Source organism: Pinus tabuliformis, chromosome 9 (genome assembly GCF_031772625.1).
Source record: "Pinus tabuliformis cultivar Carrire ecotype Pingquan chromosome 9, CPIR1, whole genome shotgun sequence".
Lineage (NCBI taxonomy): Eukaryota > Viridiplantae > Streptophyta > Pinopsida > Pinales > Pinaceae > Pinus > Pinus tabuliformis.
The window spans coordinates 1,657,935,151-1,657,956,847 of NC_142307.1; the positions used below are offsets into that span (position 1 = coordinate 1,657,935,151).

General features: G+C 35.4%; 1 pseudogene; it reads left to right on the forward strand.

Moving 5' to 3' along the window:
• The first annotated feature begins 5,851 nt into the window (after nucleotides 1-5,851).
• LOC149155229 (uncharacterized) lies at nucleotides 5,852-6,880 on the forward strand (annotated as a pseudogene).
• The last annotated feature ends 14,817 nt before the right edge of the window (nucleotides 6,881-21,697 follow it).

Genomic DNA, 21,697 nt, shown 5'->3' on the forward strand with positions numbered 1-21,697 from the left:
ATTATCAAAGAACTCCGTTTTTCACAAGAGGACCAAGCATATTGATGTTAAATATCATTTTATTAGAGAGTTGATTAACAATGATCAAATTTTGTTGCAGCACTACAGGTCAGAGGAACAATTTGTTGATATTTTCACAAAGCCATTGGCACGTGAAATTTTTTTTTATCTCAGAGATTTTTTGGGAATAGTCAATGGCGGTAGTTGTTATTAAGGGCAAGCGTTGGAAATATTAATGTCAACCACCGCCTTAAACACACTGACAACCAACATGCTTGCCTAGTCAACCACTAAACGGTTGTCATTTTATTTGCAGGCAGAATGACAGAAGTCAGAACAGAAGTTTAGAGTGGACCATTCCGCAACACATCACAGAAGTTAAAGCATTTAATGAAGTTTAATAAATAGATATGGGCAAACATTTATTCCACCACTGTTGCCCACACTCCACAACACGTGCAAGTTCAGAAAATCATTTACTATGTAAAATCACCCATGTTACATACTAAATATTTTTTCGTCATGTAATTAATGTGAAATTGGTATGTTAGGATAAATATGCAAGTAAAAGTAATTTGTAATGCTGGGTAAGTTAGGGAGCGAGAGTTTGTGAGGTAGTGAGGAGAAAATTGTGGAGGAAATTCTGGTGGCCACATGAAAAGCAGTTTTATGGAGTTTTACAGAAGCTTACTCTGCAACCCAATAATGCATAAATCGCAGTAAGTTTGTTGTGTTTTTCACTTGGAGCTGCAGCTTCCATTTATCACGCGAATGAAATTTCTTTATGTTTTGTCATATAATATAAAGTGTGGTTAGTTGCGTTATGGTTTTAATTTTACACAAGTAAATTTCCGCAACCTCTTTTATTTTACTCTATTTTTCTGTGAGTGAACTCTATGCTTTAGCTAAGTCCCTGTGTGGTTGCGATACCCTGGCCGCAACCTAAGATTTACCTTTTTGCAATTGACGTTGACTTTTCCCACTTTGCTGCAACCTATTTCTGAGTTCCTTTGCCCTCATAAATTTTTTCTAACAATTTCCTTCCACTTGCACTCTCTCTTTGTATAAATCCCTTTAGTTCATGTGCTTAGCAAAATCAATGTCCTATATATGTACATTTCCTCATTTCATTTGCTTACCAACCTTTCCATGTGGCCATTTCTGTATTTGCTTATAAAGTTTTTTTTCTTTCGTTTTGTGTTTAATTACAAAATCACCCCTGCAATATATCACATCATGATTTTTAAATACCATCATGGCGTTTGCGACCATTGGCTTCACTACCCACTTCCTTTCGCAACAACACTCATTCTCACAGTCTTCCATAGAATGTTACGCCACAATTCAGTTTCTTGTAAGAAATTACTTTTTCCAACAGCGTCTATTACAGTCGCAGATTCGTTGCAGTTGTGATGGATAGAGGAACACATGTTGCTACTGCTACAACGGTTAAACATTCAAATAACTCGCGATAAAATCTCGCAATAGCATAGAATGGAGTTTTACTTCTTTGAACACAGGGGAGATCCTTTTATATGACGTTTAGGATGATATCTCCCTTTAAAGGATCTTGAGAATTTTGATAATAGTCACTCGTAATTTTAGAAGATTTTTTTTAACATTGTTACTTATACTTAACTATTTTAAACCATCTCAAAGCAATATCTCTAGGTATTGAGAATTCTGATAATAATAGTTATTTATAATTTTAAATTTTTTTAAACATTGTTAATTATATTTAATCATATCAAATTATAGCGAATCATGAAAAAACATATTTAATGATGGTTAGATATGATTAACCCTACATAATTACAATGCAAAAACATCTTAACATAAAATCACACTAATATATTGCTCCAATTACTATAATAGATTGTCAAAATTAAAATTTCACAAGACATTTTTTTCCTCATGCACTCAAGTCCTAATCTCTAAAACTTTTCAGTGAGCATTTCACTACACAAAAAAACATATCATCAATTCCATTAAAGTTGTGGTTTCACATGTCAATTTTAATTAAAGATAACAAAATGTTATTATTGTGCCTTCCGAAATAATTGCTAGTTACATAAAATTAACAAAATTCATCTCATAAATATTAAGATCCATTGCAATGTTTTATGAAATAACATTCATATATGGCATTCCCTACTAACACCATTGAAATGAAAATAAAAAGTAACTTAAATTACAACAAAGTGGGATATGTATCAACCATGATGAAATGAGTCATGGCGAAATTTTAAGAAACCGACTGGAAAATTTGGAGAAATTGATTTCATATTTGTTCTTTTAATTGAAAAAGAGAATTAGCAACCTGTTGGAATGGCCACCAACAAATATGAGCAATATCTTAATAGCGCAATGAGGACGTTTATCAAAAGAGGGCATTCTATGTGTGTGAGATTGATATTGCAAATAGGATGGAGGTTGCAACACATGAAGAATGAATAACAATTGACAGGGAGGATGAACGTGTGAGAAGGAAATTGAATGAGCATTTATATAAACCAATAGATTTTTTTGAATGGGCATTTGAATGAACCAACAAATAGATGTTGTTCCCAAGATTTGTTTGAATGATTTAATCGAATGACTTTAGAGAATAGGCATTTGAATGAACCAACGAATAGATGATTTTCTCAAGATATGTTTGAACAAACCAATCGACAAGGTGAACGGAGCATTTCCATTTGAGAAAAAACCATGGATGGAAAAGATAAACTAACAAAAAGATGAGGAATGTTGGAGAGCGAAGACGCTAGGTACCTAGGGAAGCTAAAGAGAGATGCTTTAGATCTAGATTTTTCCACTGCCATTTTGAGAAAGTTTTGGGTGCTATGTAAATGTTTAAGGGGATTATGAAAAATTAAAGTTTAAATTGGAAATTTTAAAGAAAATAATAAAATAATAGTAGAAATAATAAAATAAGAGATGAATTTTCAAAGAAAATGAAAAAAATAATATGATTTTCACTTTATTTCATTATATATTAATTTTGCTAATAAAAAATTAAATTCCACATTAAATAAGTACTAACTCTCCATATTTTTGATAGACATATAATAATATAACTATAATATAAGAAACCAAAAATAAATGTTTTTCATGTATTTTTAATTAATCTAATTAAAAATCAATTATATATTTGGAGAATAAATACTCATTAACTATAAAATCTAATTATACATATAATGAATATTTACCATTTAAATTTAAATAAACCTATAATAAAATATATCAAAAAATTTCCTTCTTTCAAAAACATTTACTATAATCAACTTGGATGTGTTGGTTATATTACTAGCAATAAAGGTATTTAAAATGAAGTGAGGGTGTTGATACTTATGGGATTGTTGGTTATATTACTAGCAATAAAGGTATTTAAAATGAAGTGAGGGTGTTGATACTTATGGTGGTTATTTTTATTGGAATTTTAAAAGTGAAGTCTCATATTTATTTTTAGTTATTGTTGTAAGAAAAATATTAGATGTTATTTTTAGTTGAAGAGAGTTATTAATATATTAGAGAAATTTTTAGGTCTAAAATGAGCTTAAAAAAAATGTACAATCAAAATAAATTTTATAATAATTAATAGGAATTAGGATGATGATGTCAACCATGGGGATGATTCACCAATTTTGGAGTAAATAAGTAAAAATATTAAAAAGGAAAAAGAATAAAAAAATATATTTTGAGTTCGTATCTTCAACTTATCTCCCTTTGGTTTTACTCAAATTTCGAGTAGAAGAACCCATTAGATTCACAATTTAATAACTCATCCACGGAGTACCCATGTTGCATACTTTTGATTGACCGTGCTACATGAAAAATGAGAAATACATGAAAAACGTGATTGCAATCATGTCTTTTCATGTATTTCTCATTTTTCATTTAGCAAGGTGTATGCAACATTGTATTCCTTGAATGATGAATTAAATTCCACATACAACGAGTGCTCCTACTTGAACTTTGAGTATAACCGTTGGGAGATAAGTTGAAAATAAGAGTGGAAAAAGTAGTTTTTTTCCTTTTTCTCTTTAAAATTTCATGATATAATCTAATCTTATCTTATTATTTTCACTGTTATTTTATAATATTTCCTAAAAAACTTATTTTAGGCCTCAAATTTTTTTAATGAGTGATTTTTGTTCTTGATTTTATATTTCTTTTTTTCCTTTTGTAATCCTATTATTTATAATCATGAAAATGAAATTTGAATGATTTTTGTTCTTGGTTTTATATTTTTTTTTCCTTTTGTAATCCTGTTATTTATAATAATGAAAAAGGTGAAATCTAATTTAAAATTCATGGAAGTCTAGAAAAATAAAAATTCTACTACAATAAAAGTACAATGTAAGAGAATAAATGAAAATCCATGTTAAAAGTACAAGTGAATTATAAAAGAGTATCATAGGTTTACCTAAGGAGCAATAATCTATAACTAATGCCATTATATTTGATTAATTTTATTAAAATTGATTTTAAAGGATAAAATTTCGTGAGGGAATTATTATAATTTGAAGAATTCATTAGGTGAATTATTCTAATTCATTTTCATTTATATTTATACTAGCAATTGCCCCAAAAGGTGCAAATAAAGGCCGATAGAAATGTTAAATTGCAAGAATTGTATTTTGGTTCAAAATAATAAATATTATAATAATTCAATCATCCAAACTAAACCTAGTCAATAAATTGACCCAAATAAAATAAATCCTTAATCAAAATTATACAAATTATTATTTTTAGTTTCTACCATTCCATTATAGCTCTAGCACATATATAAAGATACACAAAGTAAAGTATTGAAACATGAATATATTCTCATAATAACTCTCGGTTGGAGATACTGCCAGAATTTGACAGCAAGAAATCAATCAGTAATATATTCTCATAATCCCTCTAGGTTGGAGATACTGCTACCTCTATTTTATGTTTCTAAAGCAAAATTCCTGCACATTCCACACTATCAGTGTAATTTATTATATTCACAATAGCCCCAAGCAACTTCTTAAAATCTCAATTCACAACTCCAACAACATAATACTTTTCCTAAACATTTCCTTAAATGAAAAGATACATCCTCCAAGGTATGTCCAAAGTATGGCAAAAGAACAACACTAAATAATTTCAAATATATATCAAAGCAATACAAACATAGCAAGCCACTAGGCCCACTACTTCAGCCATCTTTACAGTCAACTATGAGAACACTAACCTAACAATAGTTGATCATACAACTCAAAAAAATGAAAATTATGTTCATGCTAAATTCTCATAATTTTTATATTTTACTTTTTGTTAGAAACTCCCCAGAATAGGAAAAATGCAAGTTTCATAATCATTAACTTGTAAGATTGGTCACAAGTTTATTTGAAGCGTAGTCCAGAGGGTTGTAGGAGTCTTTAGACTGGGCGACACCGTCATGCACATGGCATCCAGCCATGGACAACAAAGGTGATCTTTAGAACAGAAAGTCTTGATTTAACACTGCCACTTCGATAGTGACAATGTGATTATCCAGTGAAAGAAGAACCAAATCATGCCAAGAGGGGTGACCACGGTTTAATTAAAATGTAATTACAGACCCAATTAGAAAGTTCCACCTACTCTATGCCTATGGTATTCCTGAGATGAGAAAGCATGAAATTGGTTATAGTTTGAGAATCCACGGGCATCACTCTGGGTTGGAGATACCACATCTATTCTATGTTTCTAAAGCAAAATTCCTGCACATTCCAAACTATCAGTATAATTTATTATATCCACAATAGCCCCAAGCAACTTCTTAAAATCTCAATTCACAACTCCAGCAACATAATACTTTTCCTAAACATTTCCTTGAATGAAAAGATATATCCGCCCAAGGTCCGTGCTTCCTTCCATAGAAATTTCAAGGTTTGTCATGGTGCCACTCAAGGAGTCCCTGCCAGAGGTATGCAATGTGATGCACACTTGGCTCACCCCTTCAATGCTTTTTGTGTTATTGAATCTGGTCATTGGGACTATTGCAGTCACCTCTAGCAGAGGTCCCCCCAATGGCAATAATAATAAGAAAGCTGGCAATATGCGTAGGACTACATTTGATAAACATGGACAGAATTTTGAAGAAGAAGAAGAGGAGCTGCAATTTAGGCCTCCACTGGTTGAGCCTTCAAGGCCGAAAAAACATAAATTTCCTGAGGGTAAGGCTCCAAACCCACCGGGTTTTTCACAAAAAAACCCATCGTTTTTCTCCCCAGGTTGAGTCTTCAAATCCTCCAGAGTTTCTGAGAAAAACCCATCAATTTTCTCCTCCGATTGATCCTCCATTTCCGCCTCAGTTTTCAGGAAAATCCCATGATTTTTCTCCTCTGGTTGAGCCAACCCAAAGCTTTTCTCATGTGGGAATGAACAAATCTAAAGTGGCCGCATCCAACGTCTTGGAAGTTCCTCATAATGAAGATATGACCAACTGTGTTAGGACTGAAGATGGCACAAACCCAGATGGCCTATCCACGGACGAACTGAATGCAATGGCTGAAAATTTCATTCATAATTTCAAGCAGCAGCTCATGTTACAGAGGATTCAATCCCGCAATGAAAGGAGGGGCAAATAGCCCAGCCCCATGGAAGGCCTTGGGCTATATCATTGTACTCGGCAATTTTTAGGCCGATTGCTTTAAATGGTTATATTTTTCGATTATGGAAAGGCAAGCATATGAATTTCCTGTAATTTTTGTTAATGTTTAATACAGAACACGAGGCCTTGTGCCTATGTTGTTAGCCTTGTTGCATCTGGCACCTCGCCAAGATGTTTGCCGGTGAAAATCAATTTTACATGTATTGGAGTCTTGGTATCCACAAAAAGTCATTTTCAGATGTTTCTGTTTCAGTAGCAGATTGCTGGATCCTTCCATAATCATCTTATTGTGTCTATTCTGTCTGAATTTGAACATGACGGTGATTCTTTGTTAACATTGTCGTATTCATTCATATGAAGCAGTCTCTGGCATAGGTGCCTAATTGAGCTGAACTTGTTTCATTTACATGGTCCAATCTTCTTCAATGCTGGAAACATTGACAGGCTTTGCAGAAAACTTTTTACAGTATTTTGGTTTTAATGCCTCAATAAGCAAGCATTCTGTTTGTCCAAAAAATATGTTGTTGTCATTGAGAACTTCCGCAAGTAATAGGTCTATTGACGAACAAGCTTTGTGTTGTTATTGTTGAATATATATGAAGCATCTAAATGCTAAAGAAAATGAATTGTTATTATTGAATATATATATGAAGAATCTACTAGTAACCAAGCATGCTTTTAGTACTCAAATGCCTGTTGTAACTCTTGCTCGACAAGAATGGATTTTATTATTTTTATCTCTTTCATTGTCAACAGTCCTAGTCATAGTCCATATCCAAAATCAGGCTGGCTGCTGTTAGAAGCTGATAATGTGAATCCTCTGTCTTCTTAATAGTCTGCTATTGTATTCTCTTCAAAGACTTAAACATACCAAGCTGATAATTTAAGTATATCTGCCAATGACACAAACAAACACATATATAATATATATAATACTGGCTGATAACCTTTAATTCTAGTGCTATGTTTAGTCTGTTTCTTGTTATCCTCTCCGACTAGAGCACAGTATTTTGAGATGTTTAATATTCTTATTGGAAGAAATGTAGAAAAAATTACAAGGGACGGTTGTTGCAAATGATCAGTACATTGTATGTCTAGTAGATTTAGTTGGCTGATGTTTGGGTGAAGGTTCATAGGAGGTTACTATATTTTTTAAGGTCTGTTGGTCTGAATACATACAAGCAGAGAAGTTTGCAAAGCTATGCAAAGACATGTTTCTTTCAACTTTGTAATGGTCTTAGGATTGCAGATGTGTTTGCTTTGTTTGTTCTTTGAACTACATGGGTTAAAGATAAAAGAAAGTCTGGCATTAATGTCTTGCTCGAGACTCTTTGATGTCTATCAATTTTCTCTTTCAATTCAAAGAATTGCAAGAGGTTTATTTTGCTCTAGCAGTTGAATGCCATTTGAAAGATAGATTACCACTGTATTTTATTCAGTTATGAAATAATTTCCAGTTGAGTCTTTCCTGCTAATTGTTTGCAAAGGATCGGTGTTCTGAACACGGATAGGTTACTGTTTTGATGTTGGAAATGGAAGGTGGTTGTAGGGAAATCAATTTATCATTGAGGAGAAAATTCAAACAACTTTAATAGCCCAGAAGGTGGTCTCATCCAACTGCTCAACCTGAACGTGCTACAGAGGTGGCACTTCCACCAATTATATACATTATGTCTGCAACAAGCCTTCGTTGATGCAGAGTTCTGGAATCTGGACTGAGAGGAAAGGGTGGCAAGCAGACTCTGGTTATCAGTCTCATATTATTATAGTTCACTTGTCAGTCTACCTTGCTTTATGCAATACACACACACACACCTGTGAGTTAATTTTTGGTGTAACTGCTTCTAGAGTCCTAGGCAGTTTGCCTACCACCTTATTGCAAACTTGTTTTTCTGTTATTAAAATTCTATCTTCGGAGGAATTTTCATAGCCCAAAAGTTGCACTTGGCAATTAGCGTTGTGTTCATTGTTGCACACTTATAACAAAAGTTGCACTTGGCAATTAGCGTTGGGGTTCATTGCTGCACACTTATAACACAAGCTCATTCTAGCAATTTTATACGTGATACATTCCTACAAGAAGCAGAAACATATTCCCTATACACTCTAGTTTTATGCTGTATTATTTCTCAGTACTTCTTGGTCATATTAAATCTAAGCGGTATCAAAATTCTATGTTAGTAGATTGATCTCAAGCTGCAACGGATGACAAGGAGCATTAACAGATGCTTGGAAACTAACACAAAAACCAAATGAAACGCAGTGTTGATGGATATTGTTAACATTCTATAATTAACCTCTTCCACTTACCATATTAAAGAAGAAGCTTCGCAGAATGTAATGGTATGTGAATATTGTCGTTGATATCTAGAAAAGAGAGAAAATTGTGTTTAACTGATATTATAATTAGTATTACAGAATGGGGCTAGTTTTATATTTCTAAAAAGAAACCCAAAACTCTCATTATCGTATTTTGTAGAAGATGAATTGGTAAGGGGAGATCTGGATTATTCCAGAGGATAAATGATGATACGAATTCTGTGTAGTATCCTTAGGAACTTATTGAACTGAACTATCACGACCACAGCGTCCTACAATTTTCTAACTACAATGACATTTCTTCCTCTCTGTGGTGTCATGTTGGTGACTGGAAAAATTGAAGGCCTCTGACATACCATTACTGTTGTTGACCAAGTTAGGTTCACAGGTGAAAATAGTAATTGATTAAACAAGATGTCAGTCATGCAACTACCATGATGTTCTATTGAATGTGGAAGAAGGAGCATTTTCAAAAGGGAAATGATCCTCATGATTCAGGCCTTATTCATAAAATGCAGGATAAGCATGGAGTTAGTTTGACACCTGACCTTAACCAGCTCTAGCTCAAAATCAATGCACACAAAAACCACCTCCAAGTAGATGGCACACTCAGTGGTTGCAATACTGACTTGAAGATTTAAGGTTTTCATCGGCTGAATCATAGCAAATGATGTGTACCATCCATCAAGGCCTTCGTGAACAGATAAAACCTGGACCACTATGTTTGACAAATTTTGAGCTTCGCTGTTCAGTCTTGCAGTGAAAGCAATTGATTAAGAAGCTTGCTTGACTGAAAAGCATGACATATATTGGACACGGCCCTGAATAAGGGGTCCTGTGTCTCGAAATCGAGTTCCAAACTCTTTTTCCTTGTGTCTTCAAAAACAGTAGTGGCATCTGCCTGTTTTCCATGACGGCAAAGGTTACTGATCAGAAAATTGTAAGTATCAATACGTGGCACCAACCTATTCTTTAAGATAGCATCCAATATCTCAATCTCTCTGCTGAAGTCAACTATTTATCAAGTGGGTGTCAAAAGATTCATATAGACAAGCTTACCAAAAAATATAGGGACCAGATGAAACTGCAACCACTGTCATATGATAGCCATATAGGCAACGTTTTCTTGGTAACATCCGGCAATATAACTTTTTGGGTTTATGTTTTGGAGTATGATTTTTCTTTTAAGTATTCAGAAAATCTGACTGGTGAGAGTAGATTTTTTTGTCAAGGAAAACCTCTAAGACCCCTCTTCTCTGGAATATTCAGATGGAGGGTGACTCAACCACCTGTCACAATACCAGCGGATAACCCAGTAGAATTTAAAAGGACTTGAAGCCGAGCCAGACCAGAACCAGAGACTTCACGGCTCAGCTAGGCTAGAACTGGACACCTCATGACTCAGGCAGACTAATTGGAGGCCTCATCACAAATCAAACCAATTGAGCTAAACCACTGGGTTCTTGGCAGTAAATATTTCCCTTCATTATTGGATAGAGAATATTTCTGATAACATTCAATCTCCAGACGAACATGGGGGTGTTGGCCAATTTATCCCATTGCAGATCACCTTGACAAGAATGGAACATTCAGGATACCGAAACAAGGTGGATGAGGAGGCCTCAAGCCTCAAGGTATCTAGCCATCCAACTATTTTGAGATTAGATTGTTTGGGTGGTTCAATCTTCGTATGGGTTCAGCAGCAAAAGATAGACTATATAGCACTGACCTTACAAATGCATGTTGTCTAGTTTGCTGGGAGATGCATAACGGTTAGGCATATTATGTGGATTTGCAAACTTGCCAAAACATTTTGGGTCTGGATTGCCGCTTAGTACAGGGGTGTCTTTTTCTCTCCTTCACATAGGAAAAGGATTTTTTTTGGGGATCAAATGAATGATTTGACAAGTAGTAGTGGGTGAAACGTGATAAGATTGATTGGCATATTTTTCTTCTGAAAACCAAGAGAAACAATTGGTCCATTCAGCTTGAGAGAAGTTTTAGCTGTTCAATTTTCCCTCTTTTGAATTCAAAGCACTACAGGTCAGATATATCAACTTGAAGAGACTGGGTACTGTAAACTCAGTTATAAATCATTTCAGTATACATATATACTCTCCATTATTCATAAGGACGTTGATGATTTATTTGGTAAGAAAACATACTTGTTCTACATAAACGAATTTACGGTTCGGATCTTCTTGCAATGAGTAGACCAAAGAATCCAATATGTTCCTCACACAGGTAGGTTGCGCCGGCTGCAGATATGATTCACAGTCTATGGTAAATACATTTCATTCAGATGCATTACAACAAACTGATTAATGTAGAATAAGGCTTGATATTTGAATAGAGGAATTAATAAGACCTGAAGACTGTCATTGGAGCCTACGTAGTACTGATCAACGGTCTTAAGCCACCCCACGTCGTCATGAGTATGGGGGACCAAATGCACATTAAGCTTGCCTTCCACAGGCCCAGCTGTTGTATTGTAGTGAATATACACACCATTAATCCCATGCTGGGATAACAATACTGAGCTTACCAGTAACAAAACCAGTGCCCTTAATGCAATAATCATTCTGCAGTGCACTAGTATATTGCAGAAGCTTGCGGTTGCCTGCAACAATGGATATGATCACAAATTTATATTGGGATTGACTGTAGAAAACTTGCAGTTGCCCTACAAGCAAAAGGAAAAGGGCATTTAACTCAAATTTAGAAGATAGGTTAATCTTTAGACGCAGAGACATCCGGCGCGAGTAAAAATTTAAGCAACCTATGTTTCCATAGATTTATTTAAAAAGAAAGAAAAAATAATTTCAAAAAACTATGGCAGAAGAAGAATTTAAGGTTTGACGACAGTGAATCAACCGGAGGGATTCCATTCATTTCCAGCAACTGCCAGAGTTTAGACGGACTCAATAGAAAAAAAATACAGAGTTCGTGGAAGGGTCAACGCCCTTAATCATCAAAATATACAGAAGTAACCCCAGAGGGAAAATCCAAGCATCAACTTAGGAACTCCGCCAAACCCTACCAAACAACGACGGATTTCTGGAAAGAACAGAGCCGAGCACCTTCTCCCCCAATTCTTGTCCACGGTTGCTCCCGTCACCGCACGCTTCTTCCTTGTCCTTCAAGGACACCGATGAAGATAACAACAGCACCAAAACTCATTTTCTCTTTCAAAAGCATGGTATTTATGAAGATGCCTGGCCTCCGTTAAAAGGATCACGCGGATGAATCAAACCCTGACTTCGGCGATTGACTGCATAACCAAAAATTAAAAATATTAAGTAATAAATATAAAACCGCGTCGAAGACCGCTAGAAGTCGGAGGATAAAGCCCTAGTTGCATAGAATACGAACAAATTAGCAGATGTTAGTTCCTCAACGCTGCCCCCCTTTGGCCTTTCCATGATACCAAGTGCCTGTTCCTCATCCAATTATTAAATAAAAAACACTCCAGTCCAGGCATTTCACCTACTCTGTCATATTGTCAGAAATAAAAGAAGGTGGTGTCTCGAAACCCCCATCGCTGCTAACTCTAAACTGCCTTCTCAGTAATTTGTAACGTTTTGTTCACGGATTACAGGAATCTGTAACAAATTTGTGGATATTTCTACCGGCTTCATGTAGTGGGTGAAGATTCGAGACCGCCATCATTATGGAGAAAGGCGTTGGCGTAACCGTTTTCCATTGAGTTTTTGCGAGAAGTTCTCAATCACTGAGAATAAACAGAAATTGCACGAAACATGAACAATTTGCCTGCTGTATACCCGCCGGATGTGGACGCCAGGTGTCAACCTTAAAATGAAAAGGACGACGAAAGTCTCACTCAAAGGAAGGCCTATCGGCCTAATAAGTAAACTTTGTTGATATATGTTGACGGGTGTCATTTTCATATCTTAATTGGCATATAATTGAAAAATGTTGTTGATAGGTGTATGTTAATGAGATTTAGTAATGTGGTTTTGTGAGTTGATTTCCAATGTGTGTGGGGTGGGTTCATTGACGATGGTTTACTGTGATTGACATTTGTTGACTATGGTTAAAAATGCTAAATACGGTTGACCATGGTTGGCAACATTGATTGATTTTGAAGAGGTTTGATCAAGGTCAACCATAGTTGACCATGGTAAATAATTAACCTAATAACATATTTATTTTACATTAATTTCACAATGTTACATAATTGTTGACCATTATTACATTGTCACATTAATGTTGCCCATGTTGAATGTAACATTAATCTTAATATTAATGTTACATTAATGGTTGAGGAAGGTTAACCAAGGTTGATCAAGGATACCATATTTGATCGAGGTTGTCATGGTTAATCTTGGTTAATTATGGTTAACCATGATCGATTATGGTTGGCCTTGATTGACCATGGTCAACCATGGTTGACAAGGATTATCAACATTAGCGATGCTAATTAAGCTTAAAATTGTTTGTCCAAGATTTTCCATTAACAAATAAGGTTGCCTATGGTTGTCCATGATTGACCATGGTTGGATGATTAATCGTTATTGACCATGGTCAACAATAGTTGACCATGTTTACCACGTTGATGAGGGATTATTAGGATAGATTATGGTGGACTAAGGGTGACCATGGATGATCATGCGAACTACAATTGACCATGGAGATAATATTTGACAATAATTGGACATGATTGACCATGGATACCACAGTTGACAACAATTACTGAATTTTGACCATGGTGAGCATAATTGAACATGGTTCACTATGTTCGATCATTTTTACCATAGATGACTATGGAAGGGCATGCTAATTGTGGTTCATGATGGGTTGACCATGTTCACCATGATAGACCATGATTTTCCATGTTCTCTATGGTTGATTATGGGTTGTCTATGGTTGACCATGTTTAACCATGGTAGGACTATATTTGTTAATTTTTGATACACCTTGGTCAATGTCAATTTAATATGGTGATTGGTGTATAAAAAGTGGAAAATATCTCTAATCAGTGTACATCAACCACATTTACTAATGTGGTTGTGTTATTTGATGGCTAGAGTGTGTGGAAAAAAATTAGTAGACAATGGTTGACTATAGTTGACTATCTCTAACATTTATCTCTACCTCTATCTCAAAATAATATTTACTATGGATAACCATGCTTTTCCAAATCAAGCTATACTTGACAATGATAGATTATGATTGACAATGGTTGACCACAATCGACCATAGTTTATGATGTTTGAACATGGTTGACATTTTTTTACCATCATTGACTCTAGTTAAGCATGATGAATAAGGCTTGACCATGCTAACCATGGGTGAACATGGTTCGAAAAATTTGGCCATGGTTTTCCATAATTTTCTGTGATAGATTATGGTTTCCCATGTTGGTAATGAATAGCCATGATTGACCATGTTTAACCATCGTGACCTTGATTGGCCATGTTTAACCATGGAAGGGGAATATTAGTAGACAATGGTTGAATATGGTTAACTATGGCTATGTGATGGATGGTTTTGACATGTAGCAGGTGCTTGGAATTAGGTTCTCCAACATTTGTGACCATTTGATTCACTACCAACCACCCTCGGCAGCATTCTCCAACATTTGTGACCATTTGATTCACTACCAACCACCCTCGGCAGCAACGTACATTCTCACGATTTTCTAATGAATGTTAATCTGGAATTCAATGTTGTGTAAGAAATTAATTTTCTCAATAGCACTTGTTACAATTTCAGGACTTCCCTTAAAGAGATGGTGTGGCTCTGATGGATAGAGGAGAAATATGTAGTGATACTTCTACAATAGTTAAACATTCTAATAACATGAGATAAAATTGCACAATAACATAGAATAGAGTTCTAGTTCTTCAACTTGAATTATATGAAAATTGAACAATAAATAGATAAAAGAAAATACGGGAGATCCTTTCAAACGATCTCCAGAAGGATATCTCCTTTTAAAGGATCTTGAAAACCTGATAATAGTCGAACATAATTTTAAAGGATCTTTGATAACCCTAATAATAGTCACATAATTTTAGTTCATAAATATGTCACAAATGCTTCCTAAATTTAAACTCTACCTAAACAACTAGAAACTGTGTGTAGACTCAGAAGAGTCATCGTCCTTGTCTTCATGTGTGTAGACTCGTCATCGTCGTCATTATAATATACAGAGAATTCGTAGTAGAGAGTGGTACCTTGAGTCTATTTTTTTTTGTGGGAAAATTAATCCTAACTATCACGTTTACTAAACTGACGACAACCATACTTGCTAAGTAGACCTTTTTGTTGCTTGCACACTGAAGGACATGGGTTAAATGAAATTCTGCGCAGGAGTACACATCAAACCATTCCGCAACACATCAGATAATTAAAATCAAACACACATTTAATATAGAGTTGGTGAAGTGTATGGTAAAACATTTATTCTGAAACTCTTACTCACAGTCCGCAATATCTAGAAGTTCAGAAAATCATATATTTTATACGAGCACCAATGCTATGTCTTAAGATATCCTTTTAAAGGATCTTGAAAACCTGATAATAGTCGAACATAATTTTAAAGGATCTTGATAACCCTAATAATAGTCACATAATTTTAGTTCATAAATATGTCACAAATGCTTCCTAAATTTAAACCCTACCTAAACAACTAGAAACTCTGTGTAGACGAAGAGTCATCGTCCTTGTCTTCATGTGTGTAGACTCGTCATCGTCGTCATTATAATATACAGAGAATTCGTAGTAGAGAGTGGTACCTTGAGTCTAATTTTTTGTGGGAAAATTAATCCTAACTATCACGTTTACTAAACTGACGACAACCATACTTGCTAAGTAGATCTTTTTGCAAGTCGTGGATTTTGTTTGCACACTGAAGGACATGGGTTAAATGAAGTTCTGCGCAGGAATACACATCAAACCATTCCGCAACACATCAGATAATTAAAATCAAACAAACATTTAATATAGAGTTGGTGAAGTGTATGGTAAAAGATTTATTCCGAAACTCTTACTCACAGTCCGCAACATCTAGAAGTTCAGAAAATCATATATTTTATACAAGCACCAATGCTATGTCTTAATACTTTGACTTTATTATACTTTGACTTTATCTCATATATATATATATATATATAATGAGTGGAAAATGTATATTTAGATATATATATGATATAGTTGAGGGGATAAGAGTGAGAGGAGAAAATTGTAGTAAGTGGGTAAAAACAGTTTTTACAGTGAATTACTATGCAACTCCATGTGATTGTAGATCTCAATCAGAATTCTTGTTTTAATTTGTGAAGGAACCTCATATGAATGTATTTCATGCATTTAAAAATATAATGTATAATTTGTTTGGAAATTTCACTACTGGTTTTGATGAAACAACCACTGTTTTTTACTCTGTTCTCCTCTGCCTTAAATTTGTTTGAGTTTAAAGCTACGTTTGCGTTGCGATTTGCTTGCCGCAACTGAAGTCTTGCCGCAAACTCCTCTCCCCCGAACTCTTTCATATTTATGTGTTAAGTGTTAGTTAAACTCCACATGGCCCGCCAATAATGTCAATCTCTTAATTTTTAAAATGTTGTATAATTGAGTGTCAGATTCTCGGCCGATCTCTTCTCGAATCTGGTAATCTCTAAATTCTTGAAATCATATACTATGGTCCATTCGGAGACGTAATTATACTCTAAAATTACATTATTTTGTGAACAAGTGAAGCAATTTCAAAAACAAATTCCTGAATTTTTTTTTCAGAAAAGCTGGGAATGGAGTGTCGTTATCCACGCGTATGCGAAGCAGCGTAAATGAATGATTATATGCATTTCTTGAAATTTTAAATTATAAAAGCGTGAAGCATCCACACAGTGATTTAAAAATGGTTTGTCTAATCGCGAGAAGATTATATAAATCTTGATACATGATCTTTTTAGAAATTCTAAATGTTTGAAATTAGACATATTAATTAAAAGGTGTCATTTTCTTTGTGTTTAGTTAAAGGATATGCACATGTTAATAAAAATGTGTTATTTTCTTTGTGTTATTTTTTTTCACAAATCAAAAAGTTAGAGGAGGTTAAATATACGCTTATCCGTGTATAATGTAGTTATCTTAAGTATATATATTAATAGGGTATAAAGAGAACGGGGTATTTTAGCAAATACAATTAGTGGACTTCGCATATGTATTGGGGTTTGGTATTTTTCTTATGAATTGGGCTGTCAGATCAAGGGGTTTTACTAACAATGCCGAATTAAAATTACTTTTGACAAAATCATGCGATAGCATAGAAGAGAATTGTAGGTCATTAATTCGAATTGTTTGAGAAAGTAACAATAAATAGATAGAAGAACATATGGGATATCTTTAAAAAAAAAACTTTTAGAATTTTAAAATTGAAACAAATGAAGAGAACAAAATTTGGTGTAGAGGACTTGTTTTTCTGAGTATTACAAATCATTTAAATAAGATTACATTGGAAACATCACTAATAAATGACTGGGTTAAACTCGACTAACTCAAACTGAACAGAGACACTTGGAGGAACGTTTTTGACATCTAACAAGTGCTTGGGATTAGATTCTCCAACACTCCCCCTCAATTACAACCACATAAAATTCAATTAATATACCTCAGCTAGGTTTACAATTTAAAATTTGACTTCAACTTTTCTTCTTCTCTTTTTCTAGATCCTATAGCCTCTAAATTGTTTCAACTTTTTCTCTTTGTTGTATCCTTCAAACCCCAGTTTCTTCATTTTTTGGTGCACGTCTTCCATTCTTCCAGATTGTCTAAGAATATCCTGGACTTCTTAAAAAAACGACTTGTATGTGGACTGCTGCCACATGTCATCTTTTGTTCTATGATCTTCATCATCAATTTGATGCAACATAAGCTTACAGTAAAAAAATATTTTTTAGGACTCCAATACTTGAAAATTTCATTAATTTGTTCTTCATTGATGTTGTCTTCAACATTCATTTCTGGAGCTTCTATGTAGACTTCATCAAGGCATGGTGTTGCAAGCCATGCTTCAAGAAAATTTAATTGTTCTTCAAAATCATTCTTTGTACCTGCACGCTCGAAGTCATTATTAGAATTAAAAATATTTACAGAACCACATTGGTTCTGTTCCTTCTTCTCTACAATGAGAGCTTCCCTCTGTTGTACTTCCTTCTTAGCTGCTTCTTCTGCATCTGTCTTTGTTTTCTCTTTCTGAGCTTCCTTCTTTGTCTCTTCCTCTTTTTCTGTCTTTGTCTCTTTGAATTCTTTACTCATCTGTGCTGCTGCAGACAGGTTGTCTTCCAGTGTCTCACCAAATAACGTCATGTGAATATGATGTTTTTGTTGTATCACTGGCAACCATTCATCATTAGCCAACAATTTTTCATCAAATTTTACGTCAGAAACATTATTTGTTGGATTCACCATAGTATTGAATGCTCCAATGGTAGCATCACTATCATCAGCAAGGTCTGTTGTTGTATTCACCAAACTTTCATTAGCAAGCTCCATTGGTTGAATCATCATATTGTCAGCAACCTTCATTGTTGGAATCATCATATTGTCATCAACAAGCTCTGTTGCTAGAATCACCATGTTTTCATCCACTTGTGGCTGTGCACAGTGGCATTCACTTCCAAGTTTTCATCCACTTGTGGTTATGCACAGTGGCATTCACGAGCATCTACGTGTTAGATTCTCTCTTGCTTCTGTAGCTTCTTCATAGACATCATCCACGTGTGGCCAAACACAGTGAGATTCAACAAATTTTTCATCTTGTTGTAGATCCACATTCATATTCAAGTTCAATGCTATCTCTTACACAAAAATTCCTCTCAAGGGTATCCCAAAACTCCTTGGTTGTCTTGGCTTTTGAAATCAAGGGAAGGCTGCTAACTTTTTAGATTTGAGTGTTGACAAAATGCGACTCAACAAACCAATCAAACTTTAAAACATAGCACCCGGATGCGGGTGTTTAATTTGGTAGTTAATATAATTAGATGGCCGGTCGGCGGATAGGATGGCCATATGGCTGCCAGCTTCCTCCCCAACGCCAACCTCAGGCGAATTCATAACACCTTGCAAAGGACATTAAATGACTCCGAAGGCCGAGACTTCTCCTCCACCCTCATAGCCATGGCCACTGCAGAGCAGTATGCAATTCCTTCCTTGCTCCATTGTGTCTGCCTTCCATAGGCTACAGAACCTTGCACTCGCATTGTGACCAGCAGTTGATGCTGGTTGCTTCCTTGACTTGATATCGGCAACAAATTTCATTTCTCTCACTCCAGCCTCTGTATCGCAGACCAGGCGTAGACCTCCCCTACTCACTCTTCGCATTGAAGGTCATTCAATCCCTTTGCTGTCAACCTAACACTTAATCCTACTAGGGCATGCATTAGGCATTGTATACGCAAAAGGTGTGGCGGAACCCATGGAGGCATCATCCGCACATTGGCTTCGACTAGCTCTGCCACCGTTTCCCCTGACTCCTCCACTGATATGCTCAATCCTCTCAGCTCTCCTTCTCGCCGCTACCCAAATACCAGAAGTGGAAAGGGTCGTGCCAGATTCCAAGCCACTGAAGGGAGGGACGTAGTTGTTCGCTCAGTGGATTTCCCTCTTCCACCGTATCCTGCTCCCCACAGCACTCAGTTTCGTTTCTGCAGCACCTTAAACCGGCCTATAATCACTGCTACTGTGACAATTTCCTTCTCGGAAGAGACTGAGCCGCAAGTTCCTCTGTCTGGGCACAAGGAAAAGCAGAGCAGAGAAGCTTCAGGTAGTCGAGGCATTAACATTCCTAGAAATAGGTAGCATAACGAAGGCAGAGCGGCTCTGCATGGCAAGGCTATAGCTGGCGGTCCACCAGCTGAGGACAACAAACATAGTGACACAAAGGCATCGGGAAGCAGACAAAATGACACTTTTGAAATGCAGATGGGCACAAGTGGCGCTGAGGAGGCTCCTCCAACTCAGGGTTGTGGCGTGTCTGACACAGATGATGACTGGTACCAATTCGCGTGTCGGATCGAAGAGGAACCAGCCCTGGAGAATCTATAGTCTTGACGCGTGGCAACCAGTTATTTCCTCACTTGCTAGGTGGATGTGTCTAAGTTTGAGCAGTGTTTTTAGGTTACTGTTTTGGGTTCTAGACATGCAATATCTCTCTCTGTCTTTTTGGAAAAACAATGCTTACCCATGTGTGGGTTCTTTCTGATTCAATGGACTAGTTTCCCCTATGTTGGGGCAGTCCAAAACAGATAGATACATTTTTTGGTGATGATTGATGCTCAGCGATTTTGAGATCAAGCATTTCTGTAAAAAAAAAAAATTGTATCATATTAATAGAACAATATTACTTAGATAAAAAAACTTCAAACATAGTAGACTTTTCTACTACAGAACTTTGGCAAAAATAAATCTACAAACTAAAAAAATTCTTAATTCTCAATTCACAAATCCTTACAATATTTGAATATTGTCGACAATTTTGAATAACACATTTTTTTTTTTAAAGTCTCTTTTTTTAAATCCTTAAAAGAGTTAACAAAAAATACTTCTCTTTTTTTTTTTAAATAAAAGAACCTTCTAAAAACTTTGAAACTCATTAAACGTGAGCATTAAAAAAAAATACGATAACGTAAGAGGATGAAGACTTGAAATATGATTTGTTGACTTTCTTAAAAGATTCGAGGAACCTCCTTTAAAACTTTGACAGCTATACCTCTTTCCTTTCCGCGTGAGATGGTGTAGATGGTGAATATTACGGCTAACGCTCTGTGTAATTATTGAAACTAATGCAGCACTTAAACATTCTAGGCTGTGTTAAGGTGCTAACACTTGTGCTGAATTTCTGGACTACTGGATTAACATTTCTAATGAGTTACTGTGTACGCATTTCGATTTTTTTAAAAAGTCTTGGTCTTGTTCTTCAGAACTCGCTCGTTCTCTTTCTTCTTCTTCGCAGGATTCTTCAAACTTCTGTTGCTCTCTCAAAGAGTCTTACACTCTCTCTCTACTTCTTCGTAGTAGGCTTCTACAAATTTCTGCTGCTCTGTCAAAAACTCTTATGCCAGCTTGCCTATTCTCTCTATTTATCTTTCTTCACTAAATTTGTTTCTCTCTTAGGGAGTCTTATGCAAACTACACTGATTTTTGATACTCTGTTAAAGAGTCTTACGCAAGTCTGAGCTCTGATACCATGAAAAAAAGTGAAGAGAACAAAATGTGGAGTAGAGGACTTGCTCTTTTCTATATTACAAATCATTTAAATAAGATTACATTGGAAACATTAGTAATAAATGACTGGAGTCAAACTCAACCTCTAATATTCCATATTCACAAGGCTGTGTTTACAATACCTGGTGCTCTTGCTTATCAGAGGTGAGGGCTTCATGTCCTCAAGGCAGCCCTTCCTCTCTTCTCCTTAATATTCCTGTTATTGTGAGTCATCAATGGACTATCCAATGCAGCGAATATTTTAATCTTAAACCTAGCCATGACTTTTTCCCTTGGGTCCATCACAAAATTCGACAAGTTGTCCATGCACAAAAGGCAAATGAGCTCTTCAACCAATTGGACACTAGCTGGTTTGCTGCGAAGGGTGGAATTTCTTGACACTGAAAAACTAACAACTCCATTTAGAAGTAACCAACCTCAAGAAGTCAGTGTCTGTAATGAAAACACGAGAAAATTGCATTTACAGAAATCAATTGACGATCCCCCTGTGCTTCAAAAAAAAAA